The following is a 22,964-nucleotide window of genomic DNA, read 5'->3' on the forward strand; positions in this document are numbered from 1 at the left end:
ACGTCCAGCTCCTACCTGGAGTCCACCCCGAGGTCTGGGACACGGATACCCCCACCATTGCTTCCCACCACACTCCTGTTTTAATTAAACTCAAAGACCCATCTTCTTTTCCTAACCGCCCGCAATTCCCCATCTCACACGCTCATAGGATGGGACTCCTGCCCATCATCACCAGGCTTAAGACACAAGGCCTCCTGATCCCCACCAATTCACCTTGTAATACTCCCATTCTCCCCGTTAAAAAGGCCTCGGGACAGTACCGCCTTGTTCAGGACCTCCGCATCATCAACGCGGCGGTCGTCCCCATTTCCCCAGTAGTCCCTAATCCCTACACCCTTCTCTCTCACATTCCCCCTACCACCACCCATTTTTCGGTCCTTGACCTCAAGGATGCCTTCTTCACTATACCCCTCCACCCAGATTCCCACTTCCTATTTGCCTTTACCTGGGAGGACCCTGTTTCCAACACCGCTCAACAACTGACCTGGACGGTCCTCCCCCAAGGATTCCGGGACAGTCCTCACCTATTTGGACAAGCATTAGCTGCAGACCTACTTGCTTGCAATTTAACTCCCTCCACCCTTTTACAATATGTAGACGATCTTCTGATCTGTTCACCAACCAAGGCCGATTGCCTCACGGCCACCACCCTCCTACTGAATTTCCTTTGCAGCAAGGGATATCGGGTATCCGCCAAGAAGGCACAAATAGCCACCTCGTCTGTCACTTACCTTGGCCTCCTAGTCACCCCGACCCATCGAGCCATTACCACCGACAGGCTACAGGCTCTTCGGGGCCTGCAGCCCCCTAACTCGGCGGCTGAAATCCAGTCATTTCTGGGACTGGTAGGCTTCTTTCGCCACTGGGTCCCAGGCTTTGCCCTTCTAGCCAAACCCCTCTATCTGGCAGCCAAAGAAACGCCCGAGGGGCCCTTGACATCCCCCGAAGTTGTTCGCCAGGCCTTCTCGGCCCTCCTGAAGGCCCTCTGCTCAGCCTCGGCCCTGGCCCTACCTAATCCCTCACGACCTTTTGTCCTATATACTGAGGAGAGACACCACTTAGCTCTTGGAGTCTTAGCCCAACCGACGGGTCCAACTCTGGTCCCGGTAGCCTATCTCTCCAGACAGCTGGACCCCACGGTTCACGGATGGCAACCCTGTCTCCGAGCTCTTGCAGCTGCAGCCGATCTCACCACCGAGGCTCTGAAAATCAACCTCCAACAACCATTACAGGTCTTCTCTCCCCATCGCCTTACGGACCTTCTCTCACACCAGGCTCTGGCCCATCTTGGGCCCTCCCGACTCCAGCTGTACCACCTCCTCTTTATAGAAAACCCCTCTATCACCCTCTCCAACTGTAGCCCTCTTAATCCAGCTACCCTCCTTCCTGTCTCTGACCTGCCCGTCTCTACACACTCCTGCCTCGAAATCTTAGAGGAATCTAAATCTCCCCGACCCGACCTAATGGCCCATCCCCTGCCAGAAGCCCAACATACCCTTTACATAGATGGCAGCTCAATCTCCGAACCCCCGGGGCCCCGGCGGGCCGCCTATGCCATCGTCTCTGACACCCAGGTCATAGAAGCTAACAGCCTCCCCTTAGGGACCACCTCACAACAGGCCGAACTAGTCGCCCTGACCCGAGCCCTCATCTGGGCCAAAAATAAGACAGTCAACATATACACAGACTCCAAATATGCCTTTCTCATCGCACACTCCCACTGTATGATTTGGAAGGAACGAGGCTTCCTCACGACCAAGGGAACGCCTGTTCTCAATGGCACACTCATTTCTAGGCTCATTCAGGCCATCCAACTCCCTTCGCGGGTGGCCATTATGCATTGCAAAAGCCACCAGACCTCCAATTCCCCTGTTGCTAAGGGAAACGCCTTCGCCGATAAGACAGCTCGCTCCATAGCGCGTGCACACCCCACCTCTGCTATATGCTTTCTTTCAAAAACATACAGACCACAATATTCCTCCACAGAACAAGACCTTTTTCAATCTTCCCCAGAAATCCAGCTCAAGGATGGATGGGCATTCAAGGACAACCTCCTCATCCTCCCAGATTCTCAGAGATACCAGATAATCTCTGACATCCACAAGTCCCTACATATTGGACCTAAGGCTCTTTATCATTTCCTCTCTCCCCTCTTCCACCCCAACCGCCTCCAACAAACCATTCAAGCTGTCCATTCCTCCTGCTCTACCTGTTCCAGGACAAACAGCCAGGGGGCCTGCCAGATCCGCCGCCCACTTCACCAGATGCGGGGCCATCTCCCCGGACAGGACTGGCAGGTCGATTTTACCCACATGCCCAGACACAAAAATCTTAAATATCTTTTAACTATGGTTGATACCTTTTCAGGATGGATTGAGGCCTTTCCCACCACCTCAGAAACTGCGGGGACTGTAGCTGACCACCTGGTCCGGGACATCATCCCTCGCTTTGGCCTGCCTACCTCCATCCAGTCAGACAACGGGCCCGCCTTCATCTCCAAGGTCACAGAAGCTGTCTCCACCTCCCTCGACATACAGTGGAAACTGCATGCGGCCTACCACCCTCAGTCGTCTGGTAAAGTTGAAAGGGCCAACGGGCTCATCAAAGAACATCTGACCAAGCTCAGCCTAGAGCTCCGTCAGTCTTGGCCCACTCTTCTCCCCTTGGCTCTGACCCGCCTAAGGGCTGCCCCGAGGGGGCCTTCCCAACTGAGCCCCTTCGAACTCCTCTACGGCCGACCTTTCCTCCTGTCGGCCCCATCCCCATCGCACCCGCCTCCTCTGGCTTCATACCTTCCCTACCTCTCCCTTCTCCGCTCCCTCCTTCGGGAACACGCTAACTCCACCCTTCCTGAGCCCAGCCCAGGAGCAGGAACGACGGAGCGTGTCGCCCCAGGGGACCAGGTTTTTATTAAGACCCTTTCCCCAAAGCCCCTTGCTCCTAAGTGGGAAGGACCCTATACGATCGTCCTAACCACCCCATCAGCAGCAAAGGTCCTGGGCATCTCCACGTGGGTTCACCTCTCCAGGATAAAGAAGGCCATCCCTCAGGATGACCCCCCTTGGACCGCTACTCCTACTGGTCCTCTGTCTCTCAGACTCAAACGCAGGACCCCAGACTAAGGCCTTTGTCTGGAGATTTTATCTCACAGAAAATTCCACGACTGGATTTGTTAAAATCTGTCAAAATCCAGAGGGACACTATACCCAGGGATGGCTACTCACTACCACCGACTGCCCATCCACGGGATGCAAAAGCCCTCTCTTCCTAAATTTCACTGACTTCAAAAACCCTTTCACACAGAACCAATGGGCTCCCGCAGTCTGCTTCCTTCAGGATCAGCCTACTCACTGCCAGTCCCCCTCCAGCCCCTGGCATCCCTGCATGGGATGTCAATGGAGCAGCTGCAACATTCATGCAGCCCAGAGGCCCAATACCCCCCGATCCCCATCAGGAATCTCCCTCTATCGCCGCACCATGAACCGCACACAGTCCTTCTCCCTCATTATTTCTGATCCGACCGACTCCAAATGGGTGACCCTTCAGAGGGGGGCCGTATACACCTCTAGGTACTCCCATATGCCATCTTCCCACATTTATGTCTGGCGAGCCCTAGTCCAACTTACTGGCGGAGTCCACGATGACATCCAGACCCAGGAATCCCTACTCACCAGACAATTAGCTGCCCAAACCTCCCCCTTTTCATGGCTCTCTCTCCTCCAGGAAGGTCTAATACTAGCCAATCTCACTGGGGCAGGCAACCTCTCATCTTGTTTAATGTGTGCAACCTTAGGAAAACCTCCTCTGACTGCGGTCCCTTATCCCATCGCTCTCAACTGCTCCGGGATGTCCACCGCACCAAAACTTATGACTCCTCTTGCCGATGTAGCCCTATATATGCCTCCTGATCTCTCTCAAATTCCCTTTTGTTACAGTAACAGTCCATCCAACCTTTGCAATGTCACACAATCTCCCACTTTCAACTTAACTGCCCCTAAAGGCTATTTCTTCTGGTGTAATCATACCTTATCGAAAACTCTCTCGACCCCCTTGGATCCCACTCTTCTCTGCCTGCCTGTCACCCTAACCCCCCAACTCATGGTCTACACACCTGCCGAATTCCAACAGAAATACATATATTACAACCCGAAACAAAAGCGGGCAATCTTTTTACCCCTTTTTGTGGGACTCTCCCTCTCAGCCTCGGCTGTCGCTGCTGGACTGGGAGGGGGTGCCCTGGCACACTCCTTAGTCACCTCAGAACGCTTAGAATCTCAATTTCAGATTGCTATTGACAGCTCGGCTGAGTCCCTAGCTTCTCTCCAGAGGCAGATCACCTCCCTGGCCCAGCTGTCGATGCAGAATCGAAGGGCCCTGGACCTCCTCACAGCGGAACACGGAGGAACCTGTCTCTTTCTTGGGGAAGAATGTTGCTATTATATCAACGAATCAGGTTTGGTAGAAACCCGCATTGAAACCCTCCACCAGCTAAGTTCAGAACTAAAAAAACAAAAGTTCTCAGTAGATGCCTCCTCCTGGTGGAATTCCTCCATGTACTCCTTACTCCTCCCCCTCCTTGGCCCAACCATCATCATAATAATTATACTGCTAATTGCCCCCTGTTTTCTCCGCTTCATCCAGGACCGATTCGCACAGCTCACACGGACAATAGAGGTCCACCAAATGATGCTACAACATTACCAGCCTTTGACCAGTCCCCGGGACTCGGACCACACCGACTCGGCACCCCTCCCCTGACGCCGCCCCCGTCCAGCAGGAAGTAGTCAGAAAGACGACCTGGCCCCTGTTCCTATATCACAGAGTCGGGAATGTCCGAGAGCCTGGGAACTGGCACCAGGCAAACTGCTCAGCCGTTACCTCGCTTACCCAACCTAAACTCCCTCCCTGTTTCAGGAACTGTTTGCCCCGAACTCATAGATCAACTCCTGTCCCATTCTCCTGTCCTAGTCCAGGAACTGTTCGCTCCGGGACAATAGATTCACATTCCAGGGGGCCCCCATGCGTAGCCCCTCAGGACCTAACCTAACAACAAGTTCCCTCTGCCACAGGCGCAGATATAAAAATCACAAACCCCAGCATCGGGCGCGGCTTCTCGGACTCAACCCCCCGAGTCTGTGAACCCGCCCGGAGTGTACCCAATAAAGCCTGATTTCTGCTTATTCGGCTGTTTGGCTCTCTGGTTTCTTCCCACCTCCCACCGGCGGCACCTGGCTACCTTACAGTTTTAAAGTAGAAAAGAAAAATTTTTAGAAACCCAAAAAGAAATACTCTCTGATTCACTCGGCTGAAAACATGATGTGTTCACCTTGCAGAACAAGTTAAAAGAAAAAAGCCTAAAGCACGTGACTTCCTGAGCTGAGGAACCGACGCGCCCGGAGCCTGAAGGCCTGGTCGAGAGGGCGCCCAGGTGTGGCTGCTCTCGGCCGGTGGGTAAGGGCGCCCAGGTGTGGCTGCTCTCGGCAGGTGGGTAAGGGCGCCCAGGTGTGGCTGCTCTCGGCAGGTGGGTAAGGGCGCCCAGGTGTGGCCTGGTGTGGCCTGCTCTCGGCCGGTGGGTGAGGGCGCCCAGGTGTGGCCTGCTCTCTGCAAAGGAGAGGCTGCTGGGGGCTGGGGGCTAAGGCTGCAGGACAGCCTGGGTCTGACAGCTCCACGGGAGGCTGTCAGGGTGGACCTGAGGGGCCGCACAATCTCCCAGGAGCGTGCAGAGCCCTCCGCCAGCGTCACTGCCCTATTCCAGGACCAGATGACTCTGTGGTGAGGGCTGTCCTGGGCATGTGGGACATGCAGCAGAATCTCTGGGTCTGTTCACAGATGCCAACAGCACCCCTCCTGAGTCATGCTTCTCAGAAATGTCTTTAGACGTTGCCAGATATCCCCGGGGGGCAACATCCCTCCTGGGTAAGAACCATGGGCATTTAGCAACCACTCTTAAGGCTCAAACACTAAATGTTTCCCAAGAATTGGCTCTTGTGAATGTCACCCAGAACACCATTGTTCCATGTGGGATGAGCCAGAAATCAAAAGAAAGTCAAGAGGCCACTATAGAGGAGGCTCCTGCAGCCCACAGCAGGGCCCGCGAAGTGAAGAGCAGCGTCCGGGGCCTTGTCCAGCAGCCTGCGGAGGCCTCTCCAGCGAAAGGGCTCCCGTCACTGCCCAAGGCTCTGCGGATGAGGGTGCCCGCTCCCCTCTTTAATTACTGTATCATGAAGAATTTGGGGGAATGTTACACTAGCAATCAATTTCAAGATGAATTGCTCAGCCCTTAAAAATGCATTAAGATTTTAGGATGGCTTAGTGATGAACCAAGCAAATTGACACACAATATAATCATGTCAACACGACTAACAATTACCTGTTGATGACTAAATTATAGATGTCCAGTTGAAGAGTAAACTTACATTTCTTGCCTTTTAATGTTTTTGTTGTTGGAAGTCATAAAAAAATAATAATAAATCATTAAGAGCTCTTTCTAAATTTTGTTAGTCCTCTCCTGAGGATATTTTTTCCATTGATTTTTAGAGAGAGTGGGAGGAGGGGGAGGGAAACGTGGGAAGATGACCGGGAATAGAACCTGTGACCCTTCGGAGCACAGGATGACGTTCTAACCGCGAGGCCACACCAGCCAGCGAGCAATAACAGTTCTTTTATTTTTTTTTTATTTTTTTTTTTTTTTTATGAATTTTTATTTATTTTTTTGTTACAGATATTTTACCTTTTTACCCCATTGGCACCCCCCACCCCACCCCCTCCACCCTGTCCCCGGCTTAGTTGTCCATGTCCATTGGTCATGCATACATGCATATAAGTTCTGTGGTTTATCTCTTCCCACCCCCCCACCCCCCATCCCCTCTTCTGAGGGATGTCAGTCTGTGCCCTACTTCCATGTGTCTGGGTCTACTGTATTCCTCAGACTGTTATGTTCATTATATTCCGTATATAAGTGAGATCATGTGGTATTTGTCTTTTTCTGCTTGGCTTCTTTCACTTAGGATAATACTTTCCAGGTCCCTCCATGTCGTCTCAAAGGATAAGAGATCTTTCTTTCTTACCGCTGCATAGTACTCCATTGTGTATATGTACCACAGCTTTTTGATCCATTCGTCTACTGGTGGACACTTGGGCTGTTTCCAGATCTTAGCTATTGTAAATAGTGCTGCTATGAACATGGGGGTACATATATTCTTCCTGATTGGTGTTTCAGGCTTCTTAGGGTATATTCCCAGCAGTGGGATCACTGGGTCAAATGGAAGTTCAATTTTTAATTTTTTGAGGTAGCACCATATTGTTTTCCATAGCGGCTGCACCAGTCTGCATTCCCACCAGCAGTGTATTAGAGTTCCCTTTTCTCCACACCCTCGCCAACACTTGTTGTTTGATGATTTGTTGATGGCGGCCATTCTGACAGGTGTGAGGTGATACCTCATTGTTGTTTTAATTTGCATCTCTCGGATGATTAGTGATGTTGAGCATTTCTTCATATGTCTCTTGGCCATTTGTATGTCCTGTTTGGAGAGGTGTCTATTCAGCTCCTCTGCCCATTTTTTAATTGGGTTCTTTGTCTTCCTTTTGTGGAGTTGTGTGAGCTCTCTGTATATATTGGAAATTAACCCCTTATCTGATACATCATTGGCAATGATGTTCTCCCATACAGTGGGTTGCCTTTCCATTTTGATGATCGTTTCTTTTGCTGTGCAGAAGCTTTTTAGTTTGATGTAGTCCCATGTGTTCATTTTCTCCTTTATTTCTGTTGCCTTAGGTGATGTATCAGTGAAAATTCTGCTCCGTATGATGTCCGAAATTTTGTTGCCTACATTTTCTTCTAGAATTTTTATGGATTCACGGGTCACATTTAAGTCTTTTATCCATTTTGAGTTTATTTTTGTGTATGGTGTAAGTTGATGGTCGAGTTTCATTTTTTTGCATGTAGCTGTCCAATTTTCCCAACACCATTTATTAAAGAGGCTGTCTTTACTCCACTGTATGCTCTTGCCACCTTTGTCAAATATTAATTGAGCGTATTGCCTTGGGTCCATTTCTGGGTTTTCAGTTCTGTTCCACTGGTCTATATGCCTGTTCTTGTGCCAGTACCAGGCTGTTTTGGTTACAGTCGCTTTGTAGTATAACCTGATATCTGGTAATGTGATCCCTCCAACTTTGTTCTTCTTTTTCAAGATTGCTGTGGCTATTCGGGGTCTTTTTTGGTTCCATATGAACTTTTGAAGTATTTGTTCTAGTTCTATGAAATATGTCGTTGGTATTTTGATGGGGATTGCATTGAATCTATAGATTGCTTTGGGTAGTATGGACATTTTAATTATGTTAATTCTTCCAATCCATGAACAGGGTATGTTCTTCCACTTTTTTATATCTTCCTCTATTTCTTTTTTCAATGACCTGTAGTTTTCTGCAAATAGGTCCTTTACTTCTTTGGTTAAGTTTATTCCTAGGTATCGTAATTTTTTTGGAGCGATGGTAAATGGGATTGTTTTTCAGTTTCTCTTTCTGTGAGTTCATCATTGATGTACAAGAATGCCGTCGATTTCTTGACGTTAATTTTGTATCCTGCTACTTTGCCAAATTCATTTATTAAGTCTAATAGATTTTTGATGGAGTCTTTAGGGTTTTCTATGTACAATATCATGTCATCTGCAAATAATGACAGTTTCACTTCCTCCTTTCCAATTTGGATCCCTTTTATTTTTTCTTCATGTCTGATTGCTGTGGCTAAGACTTCCAGTACAATGTTAAACAAGAGTGGCGAAAGTGGACATCCCTGTCTTGTTCCTGTTCTTAATGGAAATGTTTTTAGTTTCTGTCCATTGAGTATGATGTTGGCTGTAGGTCTTTCATATATGGCCTTTATTATGTCGAGATATGATCCCTCTATTCCTACATTGCTGAGCGTTTTTATCAGAAATGGATGCTGGATTTTGTCGAATGCTTTTTCAGCATCTATTGATATGATCATGTGGTTTTTATTCTTCATTTTGTTTATGTGGTGTATCACGTTTATTGATTTGCGAATATTGTACCAGCCTTGCATCCCTGGAATGAATCCCACTTGGTCATGGTGAATAATTTTTTTGATGTATTTCTGGATCCGATTTGCTAGTATTTTGTTCAGGATTTTGGCATCTATGTTCATCAGGGATATTGGCCTGTAGTTTTCTTTCTTCGTAGTGTCTTTTTCTGGTTTTGGAATTAGAATTATGCTGGCCTCATAGAACGTGTTTGGAAGTCTTCCTTCTTCTTGAATTTTTTGAAATAGTTTGAGGAGAATGGGTGTTAGTTCTTTTTTGAATGTTCGGTAAAACTCCCCCGTGAAACCATCTGGGCCTGGGCTTTTGTTTGCTGGGAGAGTCTTGATTACCTCTTCAATTTCCTTAGTTGTTATTGGTCTGTTCAAGTTTTCTATCTCTTCCAGGAATAGTTTTGGGAGACTGTGTGTTTCTAGAAATTTGTCCATTTCGCTGAGATTGTCGAATTTGTTGCCATATAGTTGTTCATAGTAGTTGTTAACGATCTTTTGTATTTCCGTGGTGTTGGTTGTTACTTCTCCTCTTTCATTTCTGATTTTGTGTATTTGGGTTCTCTCTCTTTGTTTCTTGGTGAGTCTAGCTAAGGGTCCATCAATCTTATTTATCTTTTCGAAAAACCAGGTCTTTGTTTCATTGATCCTTTGAATTGTTTTTTTGGTCTCTATGTCATTTATTTCTGCTCTGATCTTTACTATTTCCTTCCTTCTACTTGCTCTGGGGTTTTCTTTTTGTTTGCTTTCTAATTCTTTAAGTTGTGAGGTTAGACAGTCAATTAGAAATTTTTCTTGTTTTTTGAGGTAGGCCTGTAGTGCTATGAACTTCCCTCTCAGAACTGCTTTCGCTGCATCCCATAGATTTTGTGTTGTTGTGTGTTCATTTTCATTGGTTTCCAGGAAGTTTTTGATTTCTTCCTTGATCTCCTCGGTGACCCATTCATTGTTTAATAACATGCTATTTAGCCTCCATGTGTTGAAATGTCTTTGCATGTTCTTGTTGCAGTTGATTTCTAGTTTCATGCCATTGTGATCTGAGAAGATGCTTGATATGATTTCAATCTTCTTGAACTTGTAGAGATTTAGTTTGTGTCCTATCATGTGGTCTATCTTTGAGAATGTCCCATGTGCACTTGAGAAGAATGTGTATTCTGTAGTTTTGGGGTGTAATTCTCTGTAGATATCTATTAAATCCATTTGGTCTAGTGCTTCATTTAGAGTCTCTGTTTCCTTGCTAATTTTTTGCCTAGAGGATCTATCCAGTGCTGTCAACGGGGTGTTGAAGTCCCCAGCTATGATTGTATTGTTGTCGATTTCTCCTTGGAAGTCCTCCAGAAGATTTTTAATATATTTTGGTGCTCCTATATTGGGTGCATATATGTTTATCAAGGTTATATCTTCCTGTTGGATAGATCCTTTCAATATTATGTAGTGGCCGTCTTTGTCTCTAGTTATGGTCTTCATTTTGAAATCTATTTTATCAGATATGAGAATTGCTACCCCAGCTTTTTTTTGCTTTCCATTTGCTTGGAAAATTTTTTTCCATCCCTTCACTTTCAACCTATGTGAGTCTTTTGTTGAGAGATGGGTCTCTTGTAAACAACATATAGATGAGTCATGCTTTCTTATCCAATCAGCTACTCTGTGTCTCTTTATGGGAGCATTCAGTCCATTTACGTTTAAGGTGATTATTGATATGTACTTATTTATTGCCATTTTTGTTTAGTGTGGTTCTATTTTTGTTCCCATTTCTACTGCTAATTACAGCAGTCCTTTTAACATTTCTTGCAGTGCTGGTTTGGTGCTAATGTATTCCCTTAGCTTTTTTTTGTCTGGGAAGCTCTTTATTTGATCTTCTATTTTGAATGATAGCCTTGCTGGGTAGAGTAGTCTTGGATTCAGATTCTTGTTTTTCATGACTTTGATTACTTCATGCCATTCCCTTCTGGCCTGTAGTGTTTCTTGTGAGAAGTCAGCTGAGAGCCTTATGGGGTTCCCTTTGTAGGTAACCTGTTGCTTATCTCTTGCTGCTTTTAGGATTCTCTCTTTGTCTTTAATTTGTGGCATTTTAATTACTATGTGTCTTGGTGTGGGCCTGTTTGGGTTCTTCTTACTTGGGACTCTCTGTGCTTCTTGAACTTGAATGCCTTCTTCCTTCACCAAATTAGGGAAGTTTTCTCTCACTATTTTTTTGAATATATTCTCTATCCCTTGCTCCTTTTCTTCTTCTTCGGGGACTCCTATGATGCGAATATTATTACGTTTCCAGTTGTCCCATAGTTCTCTTAAGCTGTCTTCCTGTTTTTTAATAGTTTTTTCCTTTTGTTTTTCTGATTGGTTGATTTTTTCTACCCTGTCTTCTAATTCGCTGATCCGGTCCTCAGCTTCCCCTACTCTGCTTTTTAAACCTTCCAATGTGTTTTTCATTTCGGATATGTCATTTTTTATCTCTTCTTGTTGGTTTTTAATTTCCATTTGGCTTATTTTCAGTGTCTCTATGTCCTTACTCATGCTGTTCAGCTTCCTCAAGATCATGGCTCTGAATTCTAGCTCTGTTAACATGCCTAATTGCTCCACATTGATCTCATCTTCGGTGGAGGTGGTTTGCTCTTTCATTTGGCTTCTGTTTCTGTGTTTCACCATTTTAGCTATCACTCTGGGCTTTGGAGCCTGTCAAGTTCTCCCTGTGGGTGTTGGTGTTCTGCTGTTTGTGGCTCCCTCTCCTGTGTTTAGATGAGCGAGGGAGGACCCGCGTTGAACACCACTGTCAAGTCTTACTTTCCTGGTTAAAGTTGCCAGCCCAGGAAACGTACTGTTATCCTCTAGCTTTTTGCCTGGAAGCTAGCAGTCTAGGTTAATTGATGAGTTTTGGGTTGTCAGTTGATTGAAAAACTCCCTCTGGTGCTCAGCCAAGGGGCTTTCACGAGGGTGGGGCAGATGCTGGTCCTTAGTGAGCCTCAATTAACACTTCAATGGCCCACAGGGTGGGGTTGGATCTCCGAGGGAGGGGCTGCTGCCTCTCTCAGAGCCCTGGGAAGAAGCAATGTGGCCACCGTCCTGAGTGGCTGCACTCAGCCAAAGCTCCGAGAGCCCTCCAAACCCCGAGTGTCCCGACACAGTTCCAGTCCAGTCTGCCCTCCCTCTGCCGGAGCCCAAGGTGAGTGGCTGTGGCTGTTTCAGCCTCTGTCCCGGCTGCGCTGTGGGGCCGCCTGGGAGTGTGACCCGCGGGCGCCGCTTACAGCTGAGGCCGCTGCCGAGCTGCCGACTGTGCGCTCCCAGCCCCGTCTCGCGCCTTCGCAAGCCTACCGGGATGGAGTCAGTGTCCCTCGTTGTCTGGTCCTCGCAAGCTGCTTTTCTGTTGGTTTTTCCCGTCGATTTGTCTGTGTTATAGTTGTAATTCCAGTTTGGTTCTGGGAGACGGTCTGTGTAGCTCCGTTCACTCCGCCGCCATTTTTCCAAGTGTCAATAACAGTTCTTTTAAAATGACTTGATTCATTTGGTTTACAAGTAGTGCTGGTATCATTAACTCGACTGCTACAGGAATTAATTAATGATTTTACTCTCTCCTTTTCTTTGAAATGTTCAGCTGTGGAAAAACTGCAGACCCAGTGAATTGAGTGCGGTTCTCGGGAAGATCTATCTTTTCCAGCAAAGAACCACAAAGGCAGTGTCTTCCACGAGAAGCTGCCGGGCAGGACCCTGCTGGCACATGCTCGGATGCTGCACTGGCAAGAATATATGGCTCTGCACAGTAGGTCAGATAAGAAAGAAGGGGCACAGGAAATCCTTTTTAAACAGGATAAGAGAAAACTGCAGGAAGCCAGAGGGGGAGCCAAAGACTTAGAAGGAGCCTGCAGGAAGTGAAATACCAGTTAGATGCTATTACTGGGGAGGAATCAGGAATTAAATCCTTTATTTCTATTCACAGACCTTTCCATTTAGATATTATTCTAATTTTATGCTCTTGAAAGTGGCACCATGTGATGAAGGTGGCCTGGATCTGGAGTAAAAACTGGGCTTTTTAATGTCCTCTGGCTCTGTGACCTAAGGCGGGGCCTGCCAGGGCTTCAGGATGTTTGTAAACACCTGTGCTGTGCCCTCACCAGCTGTACGTGAAACAGTCTGTGCAGAGTGGCCCAGCAAACAGATAAGGGAGCAACCCCTACCCAGGCAGAGGTCTTGCCTGTGACACTTTGCAATCCTTATCCTATCTGACCTTCTTTTCTTTTTGCATTTTTAATTAAATTGTATTTATTGGGGATGGCACTGGGTAATAACATTACAGGTTTCAAGAGTACAGCTCTATCAGTGGGGGAAAAAAGGAGAATCATTTGTAACAAAAATTAATCAATAAAAAAAAAAAAAAAGAGTACAGCTCTATAATACATCATCTGTATAGTGCATTGTGTTCACTACACAAAATCTAATCTCCCATCACCATATATCTGAGCCCCTCTCCCCTCTTCACCCCTCTGGTAACCATCACACTGTCGTCTGTACCTCTGAGTTTGTTTGTTTCATTTGTTCATTTGCTGCTTCCTGCTTTCCATCCCACACATGAGGGAACTTACTCGGTTCTTGTTCTTTTCCATCTACTTACTTCACTCAGCAGGACACTCTCAAGGTCCATCCATGTTGTGCAAATGGCAGAATTTCATCATTTCTTATGGCTGAGGAGGGAATCGGAAGTTCTTGAAAAATTAAAGATCTGACTCCCTCAGAAAGAAGAATATACGAATACTGTGCCCACCAGAAGGAGAGAGTGAGAAGGGGCTGAGAGCCCATGAAACCAGTGGTGGGTGAGAACCTCCGGAGCCTACTCCAGCTCCTTAACAAGGGCCTGGTCCCGGCCCAGCGGGCAGCAGGCGGGCGACCCCGGGGTCTACCCGAGGGAGTTCCCTAAGGGGCTATTGCAGAGATCAGAGCGGGTGGCAGGAACTCAGGGGGACAGCAGAGCACCCAGAGCAGGACCAGGAGGAAGCTACTGCCTCCCCTAAGCTGGAAAGGGCGCGGAGGGAGCGGCGGCGCAGGCTGGAGCAGCTGGTCTGCAGAAGATGCCACCTGCCACAGACGAGGAAGAGGACAGAGCTGCGGGGGGCCAAGTGGGGAGGAGGGGGAACAACCCCCCCTGATCCCACACCCGCTGGAAGTCAGGGGAGGGAGCCCAGAGGCTGCAGCGCAGAGGCTCCGCCCTTGGGCAGAGAGCGGGTGTGTGTGAAGCAGCACACGGTGACCTGACCGGCACAGCCACTCCATGGAGGACAGAGGTTCTCAAATAACCCCGCCCCAGGAAAGGTTTCCAGAGTCTTCTCTGCCTTCCCAAATGGACAGACTCCCCACCCCCTCACATGCCAGTCCTCAGCTCCAGAGCTGACACCACCTGAACTGGCCCACGGGCGAGGAGAACCTGATGTCAAACTCTCATGGAGAACTTCCACTCACAACCCCATCACGGTGTGACTATCCTACTGTCAGTTCTTACCAACTTGATGTAAAGAGTCAACACAATCCCAACCAATCTCTCAACAGGCTGTTTTAGAGACAGAGACAAAACTTTCAGGGATCCCAAACCTGCAGGAACAGAGGAATTAGACCCCAAGCGAAAAGAAATGAATGAAAATCAGAGGACTCACCAGGACAGGGGAGGCAAGAACATACAATGAAGAAGTGACAGTCTCTTCAATAGTGATGCTGGGAAAACTGGACAGGTGAGTGCAAAACAAGGAAGCTGGACCACTCTCTCACACCAGATACAAAACAAACAAAATGTGTTAAAGGCTTGAATGTAAGTCCTGAAACCATAAAACTCCTAGAAGAAGTCACAGGTGATAAACTATTTGACATCAGTCTTAGCAGTGTCTTTTTGGATAGGTCCCCATGAGGAAGGGAAACAAAAGCAAAAACGAACAAATGGGACCACATCAAACTGAAAAGCTTCTGCATAGTGAAGAATACTATCAACAAAATGAAAAGACAACCTACTGAATGGGAGAAGATATTCATAAATGGTATATCCAAAGAGGGGTTAATACCTAAAACATAAGGAACTCATGCAACTGAAGACAAAAAATAGAAAAAAAATCCAATTTAAAAAAGAGCAGAGGACATAAACAGACATTTCTCCAAAGAAGACAGATGGAGAGAGAAGAGAGAAAGAGAGACAGAGATTGTATCCTCTATCCTTGTCCTGGTTATAAAGAATATAATTTTGGCCCTGGCCAGTTTGGCTCAGCGGTTAGAGCATCGGCCTGCGGTTCAGAGAGACCCGGGTTTGATTCCCGCTAAGGGCATGTACCTCAGTTGCAATTTGTCCCCGACCCTGGTTGGGTCGTGTGGGTGGCAGCCACTCGATGTGTCCCTTTCACGTCGATGTTTCTCTCTTTCTCCCTCCCACTCTATCTGAACAAAAAATGGAAAAATATCCTCAGGTGAGGATAAAAAAAAAAAGAATATAATTTTGGCCCTGGTCAGTTTTTCTCAGTGGTTAGAGCGTTGGCCCAACAGACCAAAGAGTCTTGGGTTCGATTCTTGCTCAAGGGCATGTACCTCCGTTGCAAATTCAATCCCCATGCCCAGTCAGGGTCGTGCGGAAGGCAACTAATCAATGTGTCTCTCTCACATAGAAGTTTCTCTCTCTCTTTCTCCCTCCCTCCCACTCTATCAAAAAAAAAAAAAATCAATGCAAAAATATTCTCGGGTGAGGATTAAAAAAAAGAATATAATTTTGTATTTGTCTGGACACTGTATAATTACGGTTACTAAACAACAGTTTCCCTTCTTGGTCTCAGGCAAGGGGAGGAGGCATGAGAGAGAGGGTGAATGGGAAACTCATTCTCAAATAATACAAATGAAATATAAATGTACTTTAAAAAACAATCTGGCTGATGGAAACAGGGGAGGAGAGACTGCAGTAAGAGGATGTAAAGAAAGAAGAAGACAGACTGATGGCCAACAGACAAGAAAAGATGCTCAGCATCACGAATCATTGGGGAAATGCAGATCAAAGCCACAATGAGATACCACCTCACGCCTGTCAGAATGGCTATCATCAAAAAGTCAATAAATAACAAGTGTTGGTGAGGATGTGGAGAGAATGGAACCCACGTGCGCTGTTGGTAGGACTGTATATTGATGGATTCACTGTAGAAAGCAGTATGAAGATTCCTCAAAAAACTAAAAATAGAACTACCATACATTCCAGCAATTTCACTTCTCAGTATTTATCCAAAGAAATCCAAAACGCTCATTTGAAAAGATATATATGCACCCTTATGCTCATTGCAGCATTATTTTCAATAGCGAAGATATGGAAGCAACCTAGGTATTCATCTGGATGCTCATCTATAGATGAATGAATAAGGAAGATGTGAGACATTGTGGGTGGGCAAAAGTAGGTTTACAGTTGTGAGTTCACGAAACAGAGTTTACTCTTGTATTATTCTTTATTAATTATTGTATTACATTTCATATGAATAACTAAACCTACTTTTGCCCCACCCTGTATATACAATGGAATATTATCCAACAATAGAAAAAATGAATCTTCCCATTTGCAACAGCGTGGATGGGCCTAGAGGGTATTATGCTCAGTGAAATGTCAGCCACAGAAAGACAAATATCATATGATTTCGCTTATATGTGGACTCTAAAAAAACAAAGCAAACAAACAAAGCAAAGTAAAATCAGACTCATAGAAACATCACACTGATGGTGGCCAGAGGGGCTTGGGGACGGTGAAATAAGCAAAGGGGAAAATCGTCAATAGTATTGTGATAACTTTGCACAGAGACAGATGTTTACTAGACCTTGTATGCTGATCACATTGTAAGGTATGCAATGTCAAATCACTGTATTGTACACCTGAAACTAATACAGAGATGTACACAAATATAGTCAAATGACCTGTGACAGATTTTTTTAAAAAGGGGAAATCAGTGGAGAAATTAATCTTTTCGGTAAACAATACTGGAACAACTGGACAGCTATGTATAAAAAATGAACCTCAACCCACACCTCAGCTTATATATAAATTAAATCAAAATGAACCAAAGGCAAATTGCTAAAGCTGTAAAACTACAAGAAAATGGAATAAAAGCTCTTCATGACCCTGACCTAGAAAAAAAGTTTTTAGATGCAACATCTAAAACATAATCCATAAAAGAAAACAATAAGTTGGACTTTACTAATACTAAAAACTTTTGCTCTGAGGACACAATTTAGAGAATGAAAAGACAAGCCACATAATGGAAGAAAATATTTGCCAGTAACATGACAAAGTACATTCAACAAGAACATATAAAGAGTTCTTAAAATCCCACAGCAAGAAATATATTAACTCAGTAAGAACTACATGGACAAAGAATCTAAATAGACTCTTCACCAAAGAAGATACAAAAATGGCAAACAAGCATAGGAAAAGATGTTCAACATCATTAGTCATTAAGGAAATTAAAATATAAACCACAATGAGATACCAAAACATATCTATTGGACTGGCTAAAACAACAACAACAACAACAATAAAACCTTGATGCTAAGAGAAATAATTCAGGCAGAAAAGGACAAAAACTATATGGTTGCCCTCATACATGAAATGTACAACAAAAAAGAAACAAACTCATGGATACAGACAACAGATTGGAAGTTAGCAGAGGGGAAGAGGGTGGAGGGAGAATGAAATGGGTAAATGTGGGGGGTGGCAGACACTCCATAGTGTGTACAGATATTGATTATAATGTTGGGCACCTGAAACTTATATAATGTTATTAACCAGTATTACCACGATTTAAAAAGTCAAAATAAAAAAGTATCCTGAGGGAGGCAAGACATACTGAGGTAGAATTCACAACTGACTGGCAGAAAGATGCTGAATGCAAAGACCTCACTATAAATCCTATGTTTTTAGGTTTTGATGGCACTTTCTTTGACTACTTAAATGGTTATAAAGATTTTAAAAACAGGAAAGTGAGATTTGTTGGACATACTAAATAGAGAATACAAGATTATGTTCAAATTTTAAGTTATTTTAGGTTTTTTAAAAAATTATGTATTTATTTTTTTACAGATGTTTCTCCCCCCCCACCCCCAGACACGCTCCTCCCTATCCTGTCGCCAACCCTGACCCTGCAAGCGTTATTGTCTATGTCCATTGGTTATGCATACATGCATACAGGTTATTTAGTTTATCTCATCCTTCCCCCGTCCCCCTCCTCTGAAGTTTGTCAGTCTGAACCTTACTCCTTTCTATGTCTCTGAGTCTATTAAGTTATTTCAGGTTTTATGGGAGAATGCAGATGATCCTGGTGACCACAATCCTGAGATTTAGGAGGCAATTGTATAAAATGCCAAGAGCTTGGCTGGAATACCAGGAGAGATTTGGATAGAACCATGTAAATCATTTGATTCACCTCATCTATGATGTTTTGTAAAAAACTTTATTTGCATTTCTTTTTTATTTTGTTTAAATATGTTTTTATTGATTTTAGAGGGGGGGGTAGGAAGAGGGAGAGAAAGAGGGAAACATTGGTGTGAAAGAGAGACACCGATTGGCTGCCTCTTGCACGCACCCTGACTGGGGAATAAACCCGCATCCTGAATATGTGCCCTGACCAGGAATCCAACTGGTGACTTCTCGGTGCATAGGATGATGCTCAACCAACTGAGCCACACCAGCCAGGGCTCATCTATGATTTCTATGTGGCTCTTTACATAGGCTTACCTGCTAATGCAAGTTTAGAAGAATTTAACAAAGTCAGCAAAAATGTTGAAGGTTCATTCAAAGTATAGGATAATGTCACAAAATTGGATTTAAGATTGAAGATTTAAAAAGAAGAGCCCTGGCTGGTTTTGCTCAGTGGTTAGAGCATCAGTCTGTGGTCCAGAGAGACCCGGGTTTGGTTCCCGCTAAGGGCATGTACCACAGTTGCAGTTTCTCCCTGGCCCTGGTTGGGTTGTGTGGGTGGCAGCCACTCGATGTGTCACTTTCACGATGTTTCTCTCTCCTACTCCATCTGAGGAAAAAAAAAAAAAAAAAGAAGAAGAGAAAAATCTTGGTTGGTTTATAGTTAAAAACAAAAAATATTTGAGAGGAATGAAAATGGTGGCAGAGTGAATGGAAGCTACACAGACCATCTTCCAGGACCAAACTGGAATTACAACTAAAATAAAGACAAGTCGTCTGAAAAACCCAACTGAAGAGCAGCTGTTGAGAACTCTTATAACCAGGGACATAAAGAGGACCCCAAATAGAGACTGGTAGGAGCTGAGAAGGTGCAAGAGGCTGCCTCGGTGTCCATGGGCAGCAGCTGACGGCTGTCTGAGCTGTGATCAGTGTTCTCTGAGAAGTTGGGGGTTAAAACTCCAAGCTGGCTCCCCAGCACAGAGTGGCAGAACAGGGAAAGGCACCCACATAACACTTCGCTGAGAAAATCACCAGAGCAGAGGTTTTGTCTGGCAGAGAGAGGCACAGGGAACACTGGTACTTCCCTGAAGGGACAGTGCACTAAATTACAGCTACAGCACTCACCTTGGGCTCCAGCAGAGGGAGGGCAGACAGGACTGGAACCATGTGAGGAGAGTTGGGGGTTCATGGCACTGGGGAGAGAGCTGTGATGGAGGCCATCAGGAGCTCTATCCTGAGTCACTTTCCAATAAGACAGTAGCCATCTTCCTCAAAAATAAGCCCCTTTCCAGAGAGCTTAAGCCCAGGGGAGAAGCAGCTGCCCCTCCCTGAGAAATTCAACACCACCCAGCCAGAGAAGTGCAACATGAGACTCATTAACAGCCAGACTACTTGCCTACCAGTAGGCAGAGAAAAGCCTCTGAAAGCTTTGAGCCTTGGGCCTCTCAGTGTTGGGTGTCATGGCTCTGGGGACTGAGCTGTGAAAGCTGAGGCCTGGGTTCCTGCACGGAACCAATAACCCACAGTGCAGAAACCATTTTCTTCTCAAAGCAACTTTACCCAAAAGAAAGCAATTGCCCAGCCTGCTAGAAATCCTCTTACTCTGCCCACCTATGGGGTTTTTCATTCAGCTGAGGACTACAACCTGAGGCTCATAAAGTAACTGAGACTAATAGCCTGCAGGCAAAAGCTCTGGGATAATTGAATATTTGCTTGGCTTGTGACTCTACCCAGGAAAGTAAGACTACACATTGGTGTTTAGCATGGACCCTTCCATATCATCCAAACCGGGCAGAAGGAGCCACAATCAGTGGAACAATGACATTCACAGGGAAATTTTGGTAGGCCTCAAACCCTGCTGAGACAGCTAAAATAGTGAAATAAATTCCAAATGAAAGAATAAGAGAATTCTAAAGAAGAAGAGATGAATGAAATAAGAGAAAAGCAACAGATTACCTACAAAAGAGCCCCCATAAGGCTATCAGCTGATTTCCCAACAGAAACACTATAGGCCAGAAGAGAAGAATTAAGCACGTTATCAGAGGTAGAGTTCAGAGTAATAATTGTGAGGAAGCTTAACAGCATGAGTAAAGATATAGAAATGATGAAAATCAACCAATTGGAAATGAAAAATCACCAAGCGGAAATGAAGAATGACATAGCAGAAATAAAGAACACATTGGAAAGAATAACAAGCAGAGTAGAGGAAGCCAAGGATCAGATCAGTGAATGAGAAGATAGGGTAGAAAAAAATCACCCAATTAGAGAACCAAAAAGAAAAAACTATTAAAAAACAGGAGGACAGTTTAAGAGAGCTAAGGGACAACATAAAACTTAACAACATCTGCGTCATAGGAGTACCAGAAGAAGAACAAAATGAGCAAGGGTTAGAGAATATATTTGAAGAAATAGTGGCAGAAAACTTTCCTAAGTTAGTGAAGGTAAAAGATATACAAGTTCAGGTAGCACAGAGAGTCTCAGGTAGAAGAACCCAAAAGAAGCCCACACCAAAACACATCATAATTAAAATACCAAAAATTAAGGACAAAGAGAGAATCTTAAAGTCAGTAAGAGAAAAGCAACAGGTTACCTACAAAAGAGCCCCCATAAGGCTATCAGCTGATTTCCCAACAGAAACACTATAGGCCAGAAGAGAATGGCATGGAGTATTCAGGGTAATGAAAAACAAAGATCTGAATCCAAGACAACTCTACCCAGCAAGGCTATCATTCAAAATAGAAAGTGAAATAAAGAGTTTCCCAGACAAAAAAAAAGTTAAGGAAATATATTAGCACCAACCCAGTACTGCAAAGAATGTTAAAAGAACTACAGTAATAGGCAGAAAAAAATAGAGAGAAAAACATAGCCATAAAACCCAAAAATGGCAAATAAATAAGTACATATAAATATTAACCTTGAATGTAAATGGATTAAATGCTCCAATCAAAAGACAGCATAGCTGAATGGATAAGAAAGCATGACTCATATATATGCTGTATACACAAGAAACCCACCTCACAACAAAAGACTCACACAGGTTGAAAGTGAAGGGATGGAAAAAAAATTTCCAAGCAAATAGAAAAGAAAAAAAAAAAGCTGGAGTAGCAATACTCGTATCTAATAAAATAGATTTCGAAATGAAGGCCATAACAAGAGACAAAGAAGGCCACTACATAATATTGAAAGAGTCTATCCAACAGGAAGATATAACCTTGGTAAACATATATGCACCTAATATAGGAGCACGAAAATATATTTTAAAAACTTCTGGAGGACTTTAAAGAAGAAATCAACAGTAATACAATCATAGCAGGGCACTTCAATACCCCACTGACATAACTGAATAGATCCTCTAGACAAAAAATTAACACAGAAATAGGGACTCTAAATGATGCACTAGATCAAATAGATTTAATAGTTATTTACAGAGAATTACACCCCAAAACTGCATAATTCACATTCTTCTCAAGTGCACATGGGACATTCTCAAAGATAGACCACATGTTAGGACACAAACTAAGTCTCTACAAGTTCAAGAAGATTGAAATCATATCAAGCATCTTCTCAGATCACAATGGCATGGAACTAGAAATTAATTTAATAAAAACATTCAAAAACAGTCAAACACATGGAGGCTAAATAGCATGTTATTAAACAACAAATGGATTACCAAGGAGATCAAGGAAGAAATAAAAACTTCCTAGAAATCAATGAAAATGAACACACAACAACACAAAATTGATGGGACTCAGCAAAAGCAGTCCTGAGAGGGAAGTTCATAACACTACAGGCCTACCTCAAGAAACAAGAAAAATTTCTAATAGACTATCTAACCCTACAAATTGAAGAACAAGAAAGTAAACAGGAAGAAAAACCCAGAGCAAGTAGAAGAAAAGAAATAGTAAAGGTCAGAGCAGAAATAAACAACATAGAAACTAAAAAAAAAAAAAAAAAAAAAATTCAAAAAACCAATGCAACAAAGAGTTTGTTTTTTGAAAAGATAATCAAGATTAATAAACCAGAATCATAGAAGTAGGGTACAGACTGACAATCCTCAGAAGGTGTGTGTGGGGGAGGATAAACCACAGAACTTATATGCATGTATGCATAACCGATGGACATAGACAACAAAGTTGGGGTTGGGATAGGGGATGGGGAGGAGGGTGTCAATGAGAGGAAAAAGGAGAAACATCTGTAACAAAAATTAATTAATTAAAAAAAAATTGATGAACCTTTAACCAGACTCATCAAAAAGCAGAGAGGACTCAAACAAAATCAGAAACAAAAGAGAAGTAACACTGACACCACAGAAATACAAAGAATTGTTAAAAAGTACTGTGAACAATTATACACCGACAAATTGGACAACCTAGGTGAAATAGACAAATTTCTAGAATCACAGTCTCCAGAAACTGAATCAGAAAGAGATAGAAAACTTGAACAGACCAATAACAGCTAAGGTAACTGAAGCTGTAATCAATAAAATCCCAGCAAACAAATGCCCAGGTCTGGACA

At 44.4% G+C, this 22,964-nt stretch overlaps 1 pseudogene; it reads left to right on the forward strand.

Annotated features, from left to right (window-relative positions):
* The first annotated feature begins 2,348 nt into the window (after nt 1–2,348).
* Nucleotides 2,349–20,084, forward strand: LOC118630602 (annotated as a pseudogene).
* The last annotated feature ends 2,880 nt before the right edge of the window (nt 20,085–22,964 follow it).

Source organism: Molossus molossus, unplaced genomic scaffold, assembly GCF_014108415.1.
Source record: "Molossus molossus isolate mMolMol1 unplaced genomic scaffold, mMolMol1.p scaffold_m16_p_15, whole genome shotgun sequence".
In the NCBI taxonomy this organism is placed as follows: domain Eukaryota; kingdom Metazoa; phylum Chordata; class Mammalia; order Chiroptera; family Molossidae; genus Molossus; species Molossus molossus.